Here is an 18849-nt window from a genome sequence, read left to right on the forward strand (position 1 = left end):
ATCAACATATTTGTTTTTGTAGGCTAATTTCTGATTTGGGCCTAACTATAGGTTAGGCCTAAATGGGTTAAATCGATGTCTATCTCTTCCACACAAGCTTGTGTGCAGTGCACCTATGAGACGTTCACATGTACATGCTGACACAAGAACACATGCCCTCCAGCTACACAATTTTGATTTGTTTCATTTAGTTTTAGTATCTGTTCCGGCCGTCCGTCCGTCCGTCCATCCGTCTGGCCGGCCGGCCAGACGGATGGTCTCATGGTCTCACGGCCACCATGAGACCATGAGTTTTGCAAAACATTTTTTTTTCTTTTTTTATACTCTAACAGATTTTGTCCAAAACTGTCCATTTTGCACAAAATGCCTCATCATGCCTGATTGCTGGGAAACTTTGCACTCACATTCCCACTAAGCCAGAACCTCCATCCCAATAGGTGCCGGATTCATGACACAACTTACAGTAGAAGGTGAATTCAGATTATCATTCATGTACGTGTCTTCTGCAGACCGGTCTGGTCCCAACCAAGTGCTGAATGGTCGTTTTGCAGAAACCAAAAAGTGTAAGAGACAATCACAGGGCCAATCAGCGCCTGTGCTCACAGGGCCTTGAGCACAGGCACTGATTGGCACTTCCACTTTTGGGTTTCTGCAAAAATGTCCACCCAGCGCTTTGGGCCAAACTGGTCTGCAGAAGACACAATGATGCTAGTGTGTCCGGGATGGTTTGGCTAGTCTCTCCCTCCATGATGTCATAATTCAGTGACTGCTGAACATGATGGATAACAGTGCAATCTGATCACCGCGGTGATGACATACAGGGGATCAATGACATGGGCCGTTACATCGATCAATACCTGGGCAGATCAGCATCTCGATCAGTCACCGTCACCCGGAGAGATGGATGGCGAGCAGCGTGCGTGACAGAGAATGAGAGTGCATGCGTGTGGTCCTGTGTGAGATCTTGCAGTGTCTGTGCGATTTGGTCTTCGGTGAAAGTAAAAACGTGCGTGTGTGCGGATGTGTGTAGGTAGGGCAGGGGTCTTCAACAGAGGGTCTATGAAGCTATCTATGAAATCTATGAAAAAGTTTCATCTGCAACATAATTTATACAATACTAGAAGCTGGTCGGGCGGCCCAGCGTCTAGTCGGCGACCTGGCCAACTCGGGAAGGATGTAAATAGGGAATGAATGCCCCGCCCTTTAATGCAAACCCCATTATACCTGTTGTCATAGGACCCGTTTTGACCATCTGTTTGCCTGTGTCCATTTAGGCCCATATATGGAGATATCTGTCTGTCTGTCGGTGTCCATTTTATGTCCATATGTGGAGATCACTGCAGATATAGTTCTGGGTCCATTTTATGGCCATATATGCCCATATATCGAGATATCTGTCTATTTGCGTCCATTTTATGCCCATAAATGGAGATCTCTGTATCTGTCTGTTTGTGTCCCTTTATGCCCGTATATGGAGATCTTTGTGATTCTGCATCCATTTTATGCCCATATATGCCATATATGGAGATATCTGTTAACTGCGTCCATTTTATGCCCATATATGAGATCTCTGTCGCTTTTTGTTTGTTTCTTCTTTAAGCAGAATACGCAGCCTGCTTAAATCTGCTGGTGGGAAGAACGGTGCCCTACGTGATGTCAGAGCCTTTTATGAAGTGATGTCACAATGAGTCAGCGCTTGCGCCGATTTCCTCCGGAACAGCCTGATGTCAACAATCAGCCCTGCATAAGGAGATTCCGAACGTTTCGCGCCGGTTCGGAAAAAACGTGTGTCGGGTCGGGTCGAGGCCCGGCACTGCACTCTACGCCGCGGCGGGGAACGTGCATGCCGAATCTGAAGCCGGTGGGACGAACGGTTCTCCAGATACGCGGATTACATACACACAGACAGACAGACAGACAGACAGACAGACAGAGATTTGTCGCATTTATAGATAGATGTATTGTAGTGGGCCTCCCTGCTTTATCTCTCTCTCAGCTAAGGGGTCCTTGGCCTGAAAAACGTTGAAGACTCCTGGTGTAGGGCATTATATGTCCATGCCTTACATGCCTGTTCTACATTTACTAATCTTCTGTAGAAGATGAATAAGTAAAATACTGTAGATGGATAGATAGTATTTATCTAACCATCTATCTATTCAATATACCGTATACAGTATAATGTATGCGGTATATTGAATGAATAGATCGATGGTGAATAGATCTTCCTGCTTCTTGGATTACCATGTATGCCTTATTATAATAAATACTGTAACATTTCCACTATATACAGCATCTACAGTGTACAACATGTGTGTGTAATAAATGCATGAATAAAGATTCCCAGAAGCATGTTCATATCGTTTTTGTCGGGTGGAAACCTTGTATGTCCTAAACCGTTTGTTTTGTATTCATCATCAAACATATAATTATCCAAATGTCTGTCTGTCTGAATGTCTGTCTGTCTGTCTGTCTGTCTGTCTGTCTGTCTGTCTGTCTGTCTGTCTGTCTGTCTGTCTGTCTGTCTGTCTGAGTGTCTGTCACAGCGTTTCTCTGTGTCTGGCCCTGTTACAGATATTGTCCAAAAATCATGCAGATCGGTACACAGTATCTCTGTAGCCATTAAACGAAACGGGTATTTCTTACATTGATGCCCATAACCCACACACTGCACATCATTTCGGAGCTCATATCTTTGAACGAGTAAGGGCTAGTTTTAAAAATCTTACAGAAGTCTCTGCGTGTGTGTGTGTAGCATGTAATCCGCGTATCTTGAGAACCGTCCGAGTGCAGTGCCGGGCCTCGACCCGACCCGATGCACGGTTTTCCCGAACCGGCGTGAAACGTTCGGAATCTCCATATGCCGAGATGATTGTTGACATCAGGCTGTTTCTGAGGAAACCAGCGCAAGTGCTGACTCATTGTGACATCACTTCATAAAAGGCTCTGACATCACGTACGCCACATGAGTCAACAATAAATCTCTGTGAGTGTGTATGTATGTATGTAATCCGCGTATCTCGAGAACCCGATATGCGATTTTCCGGAACCGGCGTGAAAGGTTCGGATTCTCCTAGGGATGGGTACCGAAATTCGGTACCGGGACAGAACCGATAAGAACATGATGGTTCCTGGGTACCCAAAAAATATATGTAATTTCGGTACTGCCTATCGGTTCCTAGATGTGATGCACTAAAAAATAAAGACAGCACAAACAGCACAAATTGCACAATCCAAGCACCGCGATGCGTCGAAGCATAACGCTGGAGCGTCTCTGTGTTGAATGGAGGAGTACAGACGCGTCTAGCAGATTACCAAGCATGTTTATGAGTAGAGCGCTCGTTTTCGCCAGCGTCGGCAGGTTACTGTCAGAAGACAATGGTTAGATCATGTCACAGTTATTGTCCACGACATTGCAATCGGCGCGACTAGACGCAGTACGGACACAGCGTGGCGCGTCGCTCCAAGCTGCATTCCGACCCTCCCCTCCTCCCTGTCCTCTGCTCCCCCGTCTCAAGACAAGTAGGAATTGGGAAGAAATAGCCAACCAGCAACCAAGCTTTTCTTCTGGAATTAACCAAACTAGAATCCACTGTTCCACAGAGCGACAGAGGGTCTAACATTAGCGCTACTGTGCTAGCTAGCCGAGACGAGAGCCTGTATCTTACAAGAAGTTCGGCGGTCCTTCGGGCCACTCACCTCTAGAGTTCGGGCCACTCACCTCTAGAGTTCACAGCAAGATACTGTGTGTGTGTGTGTGTGTGTGTGTGTGTGTGTGTGTGTGTGTGTGTGTGTGTGTGTGTGTGTGTGTGTGTGTGTGTGTGTGTGTGTTGCTAAAATGAAACTGAAAGTGAATTCTCCCCAAACATTGGCAGGCCTATTATAGTAATAATAATAACACAATTAGGCCATAAATGTGCAATTATGCAACTGGAGACATATTACCTTTTATTACCCAATAAATAAATAACATTTAAAAATAATGTGTGTATATATTATTAAAAAAAAATAATCTCTATTCAGTTTCGGCTAAAAATATATATTTTTAACCATTTTGGAACCGAAATAGGAACCGTTAGGAACCGGAACCGATAAGCAGAACCGGAACCGGAACCGGAATCGTAAAAATCTAAACGATACCCAACCCTATCAATCTCCGTATGCGCTGATGTCCGCTAGGCAATAACCGAACAACGAGTATGATGGGTATTGCCTATATGTCTATATATGGGCATAAATGGACACATGCAAACAGATAAATGGGGTTTGCGTTAAAGGGTGGGCCATTCATTCCCTATTTACATCATTCCCGAGTAGGCCGGTCCCCGACTAGACGATTGGCCACCCGAAGGGCAGAGATCTCCATATACGGGCATAAAAGGGACACAAACAGATACAGAGATCTCCATATATGGGCATAAAATGGACGCAGACAGACAGATATCTCCATATATGGGCATGATATCTCCATATATGGGCATAAATGGACACATGCAGGCAACAGATGGTCAAAACGGGTACTATGAAAACAGGTATAATGGGGTTTGCATTATAGGGTGGGGCATTCGTTCCCTATTTACATCGTTCCCGAGTAGGCCGGCACCCGACTAGACGCTTGGCCGCCCGAAGGGCAGAGATCTCTATGTATGGGCATAAAAGGGACTACAGACAGACAGATACAGAGATCTCCAAATATGGGCATAACATGGACACAGACAGACAGATATCTCCATATATGGGCATAAATGAACACAGGCAAACAGATGGTCAAAACAGGTCGTATGACAACAGGTATAATGGGGTTTGCATTATGTTATATGAGATATTTCAATGGTTTCCAGTGGAAATAAGCTTAGTTTTTTCATGGATCTCCTTTTAGTAGACCTTGTACCAGTGAACTGTACCATCATGAAACTGTACCTTTTCCTATGCAAACTTCTAATAAAGTCTTCAATCAATCAAAAGGGTGGGGCATTCATTCCCTATTTACATCGTTCCCGAGTAGGCCAGTCCTTGACTAGACGCTCGGCCGCCCGTCAGGCAGATACAGGGATCTCCATATATGAGCATAAAATGGACGCAGACAGACAGATATCTCCATATGGACACAGGCAAAGAAATGGTCAAAACGGGTCCTATGGCTATGGCAACAGATATAATGGGGTTTGCATTAAAGGCGGGGCAGTCATTCCCTATTTACATTGTTCCCGAGTTGGCCAGGTTGCCAACTAGATGCTAGTAATTTAAACTAGTGAAAACAGCCACTCTACAAGCACACAACGTCTTGCAACCTAGGCTGTTCACTACTTTTGCGCGAAATATGTACACATTTGAAACTTGGAGATACAAGGTTTCTGCCCGAAAGTGACGATATGCAGCCCTGCTCCACAGTTACCAACGTCATCCTGTTGAACTGTAGGGATCTGTCAGAGAATGTGTTTAAAACCTCCAGGGGCCCTGGATGAGCTGCGGGGCCAAGTGAGAGCCTGAGCCCACTTGTGCAGAACAGGCAGAGAACCCACAGCTTCTGCAGTAATGATTACACTGAGGACCTGCAGGCAAAAACCAAATATAGAACCAAAGAGTGCGTGTGCGTGTGTGCGTGCATGTGTGCGCACGTGTGTGTGTGTGTGTGTGTGAGGGACTATAGTAATAATAACTGTTATTGCTACACAGATAATGAACACCGGTAGTGAGAAGCTGGATAATAATAACAATATACCAGTAAGACTCCCTAATCGGGAGATAAGCGACCGTCAGGTCGCATGTAAAAATCAACCTGATGGTGGCGCTAAATGGGACAGATCCATGTTTATGACATGACTTTAGACATACTGTGTACCGCTTTGCGTGATTTTAAGGCAAAATCTGTAGTAGCTGTGTCCAAAAATGTGTTCGAAAAAATCGGCCTGATGGTGGCGCTAAATGGGACAGATCCATGTTGATGACATGAATCTAGACATACTGTGTACCGCTTTCCGTGATTTTAGGGCAAAATCTGTAGGAGCAGTGTCCAAAAAGGTGTTTGAAAAAATCGGCCTGATGGTGGCGCTAAATGGGACAAATCCATGTTGATGACATGACTGTAGACATACTGTGTACCGATTTGCGTTATTTTAGGGAAACATTTGTAGGAGCAGTGTCCAAAAATGTGTTTTGCAAGAATCAGCCTCATGGTGGCGCTAGAAGAGGGCAATGTGAGAAATGGGGGGTGGAGGTGGTGGTTTGGCAGCCAAGGAGTGTCTGTCCGAATTTTGGCATGGATCGGGGCAACGGTGGCGGAGATATGAGAAGGGCAAAAGTGTGACTGACAGACGGTGGAGGTTTGATAGTAACTGCGACCTGACGGTCGCAATAATAAACTTTATTTATATGGCACTTTTTAAAAACATTTAAGGCATTTTGATTCAAACATTAAGTTAAAAACAAAGGAACAATAGAGAAAAATAATACAAGATGAAGGAGAAAAAGGAACCAGCTCTACATTCATCCTAGTTAAAAGCCATTCTACAATAATGAATTTTTAAAAGGCTTGTGACCCGTTCAATTTCCACAGGTAGTTGGGTCCACAAATATGGAGCCCTAGCAGCAAATGATCTGTCCCCTTCCGTCACAATGTCTTGGGGGGGTCAAGTAAAAGCTTGTCTGCTGATCTAAGATTACGGGAGGGTATGTGAGGAGACAGGAGCAGCAGGCACGTGCACACATAGACATCAAAGGGGGCTTGAGCCCCTGCCCTTTTATATGTCTGTAAAAAGTGCCCTCTCCAGACCATGAATGCAGTTTTTACTAAGGTAAAAGAAATGCAAATGGCCTCTTTCCATGCCATACCTGAAGGCCCAAACTCTCCTGAACTTTAGTTGAACGTAATTTTAAAATCAATTCTGAACGCCACTGGTAGCCAGTGCAATAAGAACCAGGGTGATGTCATATTTTCTAGTTTTAGTGAAGACACTAGCTGCTGTGTTTTGGACGAGTTGGAGGCGGTTAATTGATGTCTTGGGGAGTCCAGAAAAGAGATAATTACAGTAGTCCAGATGATTTGTGACAAAGGCATTACTGAATGAGATGAAGGATCTGATTTTCGCAAAATATTCCTGATTTGGTAGATGTGGCAGTTTAGAAAAGTGCTTAGAGAAATTTAAATCCAAGTCAAATAGAACCCCAATGACAGACTGTACTGTACCTGCCCATACTCCATACTGATCTTACTGCAGTATAACATTATGCTCATCTTAATTAGGTTACATTATCTAATCATGTCATGTTAATTACCATGGTGCTGAGTAGTCTTTTTTGTCAAAAATGTTAATTAATGCTGCCATCTCAGCACAGCAGCTTGCACACACACGCACGCACGCACGCACGCACGCATGCACGCACACACACACTGGTTTGATTGTACTGGTAGATCTGGACAAAATATTGGATGTCTGCAGACACATCCAAGTAGGACGAGATTTACTGAGATTTACAACAGAGAGTGAGTGATTGAGTGAGTGCATGCGAGTGCATTTGTATTTGTGTGTTCATGCATGTGTGTGTGTGTGTGTGTGTGTGTGTGTGTGTGTGTGTGTGTGTGTGTGTGTGTGTGTGTGTGTGTGTGTGTGTGTGTGTGTGTGTGTGTGTGTGTACACAGTGTGCTGACAGTTACTCACATAATTCAAAATATCATTTATGACACCATTATTTGTATCAAATTTGTGTGTGTGTGTGTGTGTGTGTATGTGTTTGTGTGTCTTGGCACATGAACAGGTGAGAGTGTTACGTGTGTGTGTGTGCTGACACTGACTGGCATAATTTTGCAAGTAATTTATGGTGCCAATATTTTCTTACAATGTGCATACTTTGTATTTTTGGTGTGCAAATGTGTGTGTGTGTGTGTGTGTGTGTGTGTGTGTGTGTGTGTGTGTGTGTGTGTGTGTGTGTGTGTGTGTGTGTGTGTGTGTGTGTGTGTGTGTACTGTATGTGCGTGCATGCATGTATGTGTGTTGGCGTGCGTGCGTGACGGATCAGTTACGTGAGAGGTCAGTGTTTTCCAGGCAGTACTGCCTGGTATCATTATCTGTTTCCCTCTTTCTTTCTCTGCCAGCCATACATACCCTTTCAATCAGGGCAGAGAGAGAGAGAGAGAGAGCGAGAGAGAGAGAGAGAGAGAGAGAGAGAGAGAGAGAGAGAGAGTGAGAGAGAGCAGAATGAGAATGAAAGAGAGAGAGAGGGTTGAGGGTGGGAGAGGATAGAAAGGGTGAAATATCAAGTCTAAGATATTTTGTTTTCGGGTGGAAACCTTGCATGTCCAAAACCGTTCTTTTTGTATTTATCATTTTAAAAACGATTTAAAATAGCAAAGATAGATGATCTACAACCTCACGTTTTCAGTAATTTTGTAGGGCTTTAATTTACGAAAAAACGTACAAATTTGAAACTTTCTGCTCGACAGTGACAATATGTTATTTGTACCAAAGTGTTGGAAGGACAGATGGACGGTCGGATAGACAGAAATGCAGATCCTTAGAGGCCCTAAATTCATAAAAATACAGAACCTTTTTAACAACAAAAACTTGGAAGTAGAAATGAGAGCGGTAAGAGAAATGAGAGATAGAAAATGCAGAGACAGAATGACAGGGAGATGTACCATTTGCAATTCTGAAAGGCATGCATAATTCATGAACGCATAACATATGAATGAACTTGTTTGTTTCAAAAATTTTACACTTTAGCAAACTGCTTCAGTCATAGCGAAGGTTCCGTCGTAGAAAATGAACAAAATGTCAACTTCTTCTGCTGAAAACAGCAGCAGTGAGGAGACAGCAGTTTACTTGAAGTTAGTTGTGGGAAGATCCAATTATAGCTTAAAATAACATCACTTTATCTGGGGCATGTGTAGCCAATGGGTTCACCCTGGCACCAGCTTAGTAACTTACTGAGTAACAAAAGACTCCTATCCAATGAGAAGTCATCTATATCTAAAATTCCAGACACAAATTATTATCATTTACATTGCATATTTTGTATACGCAAAATTCTACTCATTTCTACGTACCCAGGTCGTACCACGATAACATCTGACTAAGCGTGAGATGTTTGAGACGACACGCTCCCCTGGTAAAAAGGAAGTCACTTCAGTCTTTGCCACGATTCAATTAGTTCCAAACAACTGTTTTATCAGCAAATGAACTTCTTTTTCTACCAAAGTTACAGTATCAATGGGTGTAGCATTCAATACACGTTTCTTTATTATATTAAATGCAGACAAAGGGGCATAATCTGGACAGTTTTGTTTTCAGTACTGCCAACTTTGGTATTTCAAATCCTCTACAGATAGAGTGCTCTGTCTCATATATATTATACTGTCTCTGCATAAGCAACGAAGTGAATACGATTAAGAGTTATTACTAGTCAGCTAGTCAGGTCCACTTTTTGCTGTGCTGCGGGAATATGACGATAATTTGAGTTTGAGATAGACGCAAGGAGATGAAGAGAGACAATACCTCTAAGCAGGATGCTCTCTCTCTGTCATTGTCATTGTCTCTCTTCTGCTTCCATCACTCTCCTGTGCTCTGCCTCGCCAAAACCCATTAAAAAGTAGTGTGTTCCTCAGAGCACATGACCCCAGAGATAATGTGTACCAATTTGTGAGTTTTAGACAAAATCTGTAGGAGTAGAAGAACATTCTTGAAGAAAACTTCTATCTGGCACAAACAGGGCTTATACATTGATACAAGGAAAACATGTAAAAAAAAAAAAAACATGTTTGATTGTACAGTATACAACCTACAGTTCAGGAGTTACAGGCCAAAACGTGAAGATCACATGATTACAGAAATAATGTATAACATGTGAGGTTTGGACCAAATGTGTCTGAGAATAGCTGTCCACAGACAGACGGATGAACACAAACACACACACACACACACACACACACACACACACACACACACACACACACACACACACACACACACACACACACGAACATACACACACACACACACACGGACACACACTGACACACACGCACGCGCACACGCCACACACACGCACATGCGCGCGCGCGCACACACACACACACACACACACACACACACACACACACACACACACACACACACACACACACACACACACACACACACACACACACACACACACAAATACATTTAACGATTTATTGCAACAAATGGAATACAGTTGAACTTGGCGTTCAAGGGCTCCGCTTTCGGAGAACTTCCCTGAATTGTGTCCAAGCAGCTTGCTAGGCAAAATAAGGGAACGTTAAGCAAAACCCCCTATATAGGGATAGCGGGACAAAAGCAATACATTGACATATTATTGTCTTGGATCCGAAGCTTCGGATCCAAGACAAGCAGAGCTATAGTGAATGAAAGCAGTATTTAAAGCACCCTGTAGACAATATGCCTTCCGGTTGGTTCTAGCGGAGGTGGCGGAAGTCCTGCGTTTAACAGAAGTTACGTCATGCGTTGCAGTCTTCCGGTGAAATTCTCACGGCGGAAGTTGAACACTTTCTGCCTTATATTGTCACCAGGCTTTTCTCTTCGCAGATGAGTAAGCCTGGCTACGCGAGGCTATATTTAAAGTAGCTTCCCTTACAGAGCGAGAGCTCTGATTGGATTAAGACAATAGTTGCGTTTCCATAAAGACGTTTTTTGTGCATTAAGGCTTTTGCACATACATCGTTTTATGGAAACACTTAAAAATTTGAAAAAACTTTCATATTTCGCAAAAACTTTTTTGCGCTTGGAGGAGGTGGATTTTGAGGCTTTATGGAAAAAACATAATGCACATCAGTGCAATGGAAACACTAAGCGAATTTGTTTTGAATTAAAATGCATTGAACTCGCGTGAAGGGCTGTTGGGGGTCGGCCGCCTAGCAATTGTACCAACACTGGCCGCCCCAGCCCTAGCTTACAGTATGTTCAAAGCATTGTGCTCAAAAGTAAAACCATTTGTCATTATTCTCCGTTCTGTGACGGCGTCGTGCGTACAGAGCGGCTGAGAACAGCAGACCTCCAAGTCCAAGCTCACATCGCAACCGCAACAAGCTGTGAGGAGCTTGTACTGTATATCAGCTGCTATCGTGCGCAATGCTGTTGCGGGGGTGAAGTAGCCTACAGTATATGGAGTGGAGTGGAGTGTCCTCTTCTTCTCTCTCTCTCTTATCTTATACCGGTATATGAAATCTATAGCTGAAGAGCCCTGGGTTAGAGTGCATGTTCAATAATGTGTCTCACTTGACTGGAAAAATAGCGCCTGTCTGACTGCTTATTACATGAACTATCTCCCAAGAATCGCATTTTATCAGTGGATGGAAACAGGCAAAATGCGCATTTTCTTTTTTCGACTTTCTGATGATTCGCTTCCTATTTTTGAAAAAGCTTTATGGAAACGCAACTAATGTGACGTAATGACCAGCAGAGCTGATTACACCTGAGGCAGGCGAGAGAGACTCTTGTGTCCAGCATAAACTAACATTAAAGCTTCATTAAGTGAAACATGGGAATGTAGACTGGCCAATATGTATTGTACACAAAGGTACATCTGCGTGCATATGCTCGTATAAGCATGTACACAAGTGCAGCTACTGTGCTCATGTTTATGTTCAAGTTAAAATGACCAAAAAGAGAGGACATGTTTAGATCATGAAGCCAGTTTACAGGGAGAGGAAAGAAAATAACAGGTTGAAAAAGAGAGAGAAAGAGAGGGGGGGGTGAGAAAGGGTGAGTGAGTGAGAGAAACAGACAGAGGCGGGTTTTCTTGTCGGCGCAGGCGTTTGTTCATGTCTTAATTTTAATGTCAGATGCAAAATAGAGACATAACGTCATTATGATGTCAGAACAAAGACTGTTGTCGGCAGAGAAGACAGGAGAGAGACTGACATACAGAGAGAGAGAGAGAGAGAGAGAGAGAGAGAGAGAGAGAGAGAGCAAGCAAGCAGTCTCAGTTCTTGCCAAGCGTCTATTCACTAATCCTGGGTTTACTCAGTGGAGAGCAGTATCTTACCTGATGATGGGGACGATAAACCACGCGTTTATTTCTAAGCAACTGCTGCACCAAAACACAACTGAGCCAGGGCAGACCTCTGTTCTCTCACAGCTGCTAGCTTGTTCCCTCTTCATTTACAGCACACAACAAAATTGTTGTTTAACTCTGAGAGTGTAAAAGTGGATCTATTAGAGGCCATCTACAGTTACCATCTACAAGGTAACGGTAACCATTACTGTCCTACTATGAAAACTATGCAAAACTATGCAAAACCTCTGCGAGTCTGCGTGAGCGTGTCTGTCAGCATGTCGTCTGTAGTTCACATATCTGGAGAACTGTCCGACTGACCGACTTCACACTTCTGACCCATATAAATGGCAAATTCCCATATACAGGGCATCTCAGGGATGTCCATAAATATGAGCATACGTAAAAGGGACAAGAACAGAGACAGATACACAGATATGAAGATCTGTGTATGGGCATAAAAGGAGTACGGGCAGGAAGACAGATATCTGTACACATCTGCCACATCCATAAAACAGACAGACGGGTAATCGGACAGTGTTCTGAGCGAGCCATTTTATCATCTAATCAGGCTTTTGGGAACACCCGAGACAGTTTTTAAGTTGCTTGATTCAGTATTTAGATGTTTGATATTCTATCAGACACGCCCCCTTCCTATACAAACCCAAACTCCATCTTAACCATGATAGATTCATCTAAAACACCTGTCCTTTTCATTTATTTTAATACTTTTTTTATTGCATTACATTTTTTTCATTTTCCAAATAATTATAAAAAGTAAATGAAAAAGTAATTGGAAAAAACACGGCCTCCTCACATATTAGGGCCTTTTCAGTGGTTTGCGATAGATTACACCGTGAGTGATGCAAAGTTCCCACGATCAATCGGGAGATGACGTCATCCGGAAATCCTTCTTTCCGTCCAGATGTAATGAAATTCATAAAACTGGACGTATCTCTGATTTGCATCCAGATTGTGTTTTTGGTCAAAACAAGTCCTTTACTATGGACCATAACGCATGGATGATCACGGTTATCATTTGTCTTTCCAGGTAAAAGTATGATCGCTTGCAGCTCAGGGCATCCACGCACTTACACACGCACGCACGCACGCACGCACGCACGCACGCACACACACACACAAACACACGGTGTGTTCCTGCATGCTGTATGAAAAAATGTAAAAACCGTTGCAGTGGTGGATGAATGAATTAATTAATTAATACCTCAAAGTGAATGCGTTAAGAGCAATATACAGTAAATTTGAATGTGCAATCAAGTGGGTGATCTTTTCACTCTTAGACTTAACCACATTAGCCAGACAACTATTCCACAATCTCTGAATGCTATATACGGTAGTCTGGAACTACTACACCTACCGAAATTCGAGAGGGGAAGCTGGCATTTCCATTCTAAAAATATCTTTACATAGAATTCTTTTATTTCCATTTTTGCTAAACAACAGCAAGCTACCAGTATATACTTAGATGATTTTGATTTATATTGCTGTAGGATAGATTTCCACCGCTGTAAAGACGAAACGGAAGTGGGGAAGAGGCTTCACATCCGCTTTATCGCTTGCTCATGATCAGAGCTTCCGTGCTCTACACTGCATGACGGAAGCATTTGAAAATTGTGGGACGCAACAGTCTGGCCACGCAAGACTATATCTGATCTACAATCTTACAATTTGTCACAAGCTCCATCTGCACCAAAATACATTTGGTGTAGAGCAGGGGTCTTCAACAGGAGGTCCGGGACCCCTAGGGGGTCCTCAGAGTTACTACAGGGGGTCCTCCAAATATTTGTGTGATAGAAACCTTTTTTTCTCCTTTGTTATATTAACCACTTGAACCCTAGCGTCCATATTCGGAGAACTTTAGCCAAAAATAGCAGATCTACAAGCTCACAACGCCTCTCACCGCTAGGCGTTGTGAGCTTGTAGATCGGCTATTTTTGGCAAAGAGCTTTGGTGTAGAGGGGAAAAGGAGAAGATTAATTACAGAGTGAAAGGTCAAGTTGATCAACTATTGACAGTTCAAGTGGTTAAATATCTGAAAACACAAATTGACATGAATCCAACATACACTGATAATTGTGCTGTCAAATAATGAAACTATATGGAATCTACGAAAAGGTAGTGGGGGTCCCTGCTTCATCTCTCTCTCAACTAAGGGGTCCTTGGCCTGAAAACGTTGAAGACCCCTGGTGTAGAGGGAAAAAAGTCCTAGTACAGTACATTAAGTATAACTCCCGTTTTACTAAGAATAGAATCAACACTCACTGGGTTTTACTGTGTGTTGATGGTGGGCTCACAGGGGAGATGCAGACAGACAGGGTGGGGTACTGGTGAAGTTTAGGATGAAGGTGGAGAGACAGGAAGAGACAGTGGGGCATGAGCCAACTTTCCATGATGTTGTGGGATGTATTGAAGATGGGTGCAAAGGGATACTAAAAGCTTTTAGTGTGTGTGTGTGTGTGTGTGTGTGTGCGTGAGTGCGTGCGTGCGTGCGTGCGTGCGTGTGTGCGTGTGTGCGTGTGCTCTCTAACTAAACCCAGACAGACACGCTGTTGAGCAAAGCCAAAAGATGACAGGGTTCATGAGAGGATCTGGCTAACACACACACACACACACACACACACACACACACACACACACACACACACACACACACATACACACACACGCACAAATGTAGACTAGACACGCATGCATATACCGGTACAGTAGACACGTGAAACGACGCATACTGTACAAGAAGAATGTACATTCTCATTCTCACATATGCACATGGGCATGCATGCGTGTGTGTACTTTCTCTCTCACGCACACACAGACACACACATACACATGTACGTGCGCACAGCTGCTATCTGTACTAATCTGTGCACTAATACTTTTCCACGACTCCTGTTCAGCGCAGCACTGTGTAGCAGATGTCTGAGAGAGAGAGAGAGAGAGAGAGAGAGAGAGAGAGAGAGAGTGAGAGAGAGAGAGAGAGAGAGAGAGAGAGAGAGAGAGAGAGAGAGAGAGTGAGAGAGAAAACGACTCTGAAAGAGAGAGAGTTCAGATACTCTTTAATACTCAAACAAGATACTGCAGCCAAGTCTTTAATGCCTGCATCAGACAGTGGCAACACTCCATAACTGTGCATCTGCACTATGAGGAACGAGCCTGTGGAGGACTTGGAGAGCGAGCCTTGTGTACTGGTAAATGACATTTACTTGAACTTCATTTCAAACGCAGTTTATTGCTTGATTTCTGAGAAATGACACAGAGTAAACGTAAATGCCTTGTTTTCTCCAAATCACGGGCTGAGCCAAGTGGACTGGATGAAATAGTCCCACGACCTGAGGCTGATCCAGTTAAACGCACATACAAAAAGTTATCTACCGGTACCACTTTACAATAAACTCTCTTCTGGCTGTATAAACTACTCAGATACACTCTCCTTCTATATCTTTCTGACGTCTAAACACCCCCCCCCCCCCACCCTTTTTTCCACTTAGCTTAGCCAGCAATATCCTTCGTGTTCTGCCGAAAAGCATTATACCTGACTGTTTTCAAAGACTTAGGAAATCCACAGGGATTAGTGGGCAGACCTTGATGAATGCCACTTAACACAGTGCAAGCACTCTCCACATGACAGCCCATTATTTAACCAGAGCCAACGCCATCCAAAGACAGATATGATTCAATGGACACAATGCCCGTGGCGCTAATTGAGTTCAGACAGAGTTAAGCCAGAGCCTAAATACTGTTTGCTGCTGATCTACTTTTTGCCCTTTCCGTCTGCATTTTGGCAAACCAGGCTGTTTTTGAACTCAATTTACTGTGTGTTTACTTACTTGGCTGGGTTAAGGTAAACCAATTTATCCTTAAGAAGTAGAGCTTGTTAGTATATGTCTCAGATCTGGGAATATCTTTATTTTAAAATATTGTAGTTCAGGTGCGCTCAGGATTACTTTCTCTTGTACGTGATGTCCTCATAGTGAAGGCAGAGGCTCTAAATTCTGCATTTGGCTCGAAGCACTGCACAAATGGTTCATTTACTGTTTAAGCTGTAGCCATTCCAGAACCCATATTAGGAAAGAAAAACTTTAATGAGTACACAACAAAAAAAGGTTTTATTTTCATTATTGTAATGTTTTTTAATATAATTTTATTATAACTGGCTGGCAGCAAGAATTAGGTTTTTTCCCCATTACAAGCTGGACTTTTGTGGAGAGAGAAGGGGAGTCGAAACGGTGAAACAAAAGCATATGATTGAGTGATGCTTCACTGAGTCATGGGAGCTCTGTAAAAAAAAGTTGAGTTGACAATTATGTTTTTTCTGTTTTCTATGTGTCTATGAGGTTGACAGTACTTCATAATTATGACCCCCTGGAGTGGTTGTTACGCGCATGTCTTCCCTTTGTATTTTGGGTTTCTTCCTGTTAGCTGTCATCTTTTAATATTTCTTTAGGGTCTTTAAATCTTTTGTAGCTCATCAAGCAGAGACAAGTGCCGGGCATCAGTTTGTATGTCGCTGGCATGTTTCTTGTCGCTTTGTTGCTGCTAGTGTGAACACAGCATACAGTAAATTTCTCTCTGACTTCTGCTGCCTCTCTCCCTTACTCTCTCTCATGCTCATCTTCCCTTTACATTTCCCTATACCACTTCATGTCTGTTGCTCTCTCGTTCTGTGTCCTTCACTCTCCTGTTCTGTCTCTTCTCACCGTCTATCAGGACAAGCAGAAGTATGAAAATCTATCTCACGCATGCACGCACACACGCCCGCCCGCCCGCCCGCAGGCGCGCACACACACGCACGCACGCATGCACGCACGCACGCACGCACGCACGCACGCACCCGCACGCACCCGCACGCACGCACGCACGCACGCACACACACACACACACACACAAATAGTAAGGTGTTATGATGGATACTGTAAATGGAGCGAAATATAGCTCTCCATACCCTGAGTGCGCAAAAAACAGCCTGCAGTGTTCCATATATCTGTACTGCGATTGGATGTCTCGTGAAATAGAGGCAACTGGGTCCTGCTGACTGAACGACTCTGAAAACACACGCACGCACGCAAACGCACACTGCGGCAGTGGCTCATGATCTAGAGCAGCCGCTTGTAAATCCTGTTCCCGTTTCCCGGTTCAATTCCTGGCTCCTCTTGGCTTGGTGTCGAGGTTGTCTTTGAGCAAGACACTGTCACTGAAAACCTCTCAACTGTTCCTGCGGGGCAGGCTGGTGCCATACTATGAGGAGAGACTTACATGGTTTCCTCCGCACGTTGTAAAGCACTTGGGGAAAAGCGCTATAGAAATGTACCATTTACACACACACACACACACACCCACACACACACACACACACACACACACACACACGTCCCCCGGCAGATTGAATGTTTAGGCCAAATTGAATGTGCCAAGTATATAAAACCAGAAATAGACTATAATAGAAAATAGACAGGAAAGCTGGGGTGACATCATTAGGGATGGGACGATACGCGATATTATCGTTTATCGTGATAAAAAATATGCGCGATAATTGTATCGTGGAGATTTAACATATCGTGATATCGTCCTCCGTCATGCACTGGCATCAATTCACCTTCTATTTGCAGAGCTGCATATCCGGTACCACTTAAACCCTCTATAATTGGTAAATGGTACTTATAATATATGTACTTGATACGATATTTATTTTCACTCTATCAAATGTCTTTGCCAAAAAAATAGCCATAGCAATTTTTTGGCAAATGTTCCGCCCCAGGATAATGGTGTGATTATCGCGATAATATCGTAAATCGTGATTTCTTTTACCACAATAATCGTGATATGACATTTTCATATCGTCCCATCCCTAGACATCACATGGCAGCTGTAACAGAACAGCACACATTGCGATCAACAGAGTGAATTCTTGGGATGTTCTAATCAGAGGTTTTGGCGATGGAGTGCAGATAAGACAGGAAGTGGACAATAAGGGCAGAATAGCGTGTGTGTGTGTGTGTGTGTGTGTATTCCCTGGGCTGTTATAGCTGATGAGCGGAGATGGGAGAAATGTGTGACCCAGCGACACCCACGCACACATCAAACGCCCGCTCACCAACCCCGAGATTGGAATCTCAAGTTTGATTGGTACAATTGAGGAGGAATCTAGTCAGCGGGTGCGTGCGGTGCGTGTCCAATTTGTGTGTGTGTGCGTGTGTGCGCGCACATGCGTGTGTGTTTGTTTGTGTGAGCATGCCACGTGCGTATGTGTATGATTGTGGGTTCCAGGGTTGGAATTAAATATTGTGGGGCCAAGTAATTTCGCACAGAGAAGGAATGTGTGTGTGTGTGTGTGTGTGTGTGTGTGTGTGTGTGTGTGTGTGTGTGTGTGTGTGTGTGTGTGTGTGTGTGTGCGTGCATGATTATGTGCACGTGTTTAATGAGAGACATGATATTTTCTCCTAGTGTGTCCATGTCTGTAACACAATGTACAGTACCGGTATGTCTATACAACGTGTGGATGATGTTATGTGTATGTGGTGGTGTAAAGTAACTAAGTACATGTACTCAGGTACTGCACTTAAGTACAATTTTGAGTTTTTTTCTTTTTACTTTCTTCAGAATTTACCGGTACACATTTCAATACTTTTACTCCTACCCCACTACATCTCAGAAGAAAATATGGTACATTCACACTACTACTACTACTTTGGTCGATTGGAAAACTCTTTTTTCTTTTTGATGTTCAAACTCCACCCCGCATTTGTTGATTATTCGATTAATCACACACAAAGTTATAATAGAAGATAGTCTGCCCTGCAGTTT

At 43.5% G+C, this 18849-nt stretch overlaps 1 protein-coding gene across 1 annotated transcript in view; it reads right to left on the bottom strand.

The window, feature by feature from the left end:
* Positions 1–18849, bottom strand: part of LOC308297227 (potassium voltage-gated channel subfamily KQT member 5-like) — a gene marked incomplete at both ends in the record, with an annotated part of 146722 nt that overhangs the window by 48853 nt on the left and 79020 nt on the right. The window lies entirely within an intron of this gene.

Source organism: Nannobrachium achirus, assembly GCF_963921795.1.
Source record: "Nannobrachium achirus genome assembly, chromosome: 13".
In the NCBI taxonomy this organism is placed as follows: domain Eukaryota; kingdom Metazoa; phylum Chordata; class Actinopteri; order Myctophiformes; family Myctophidae; genus Nannobrachium; species Nannobrachium achirus.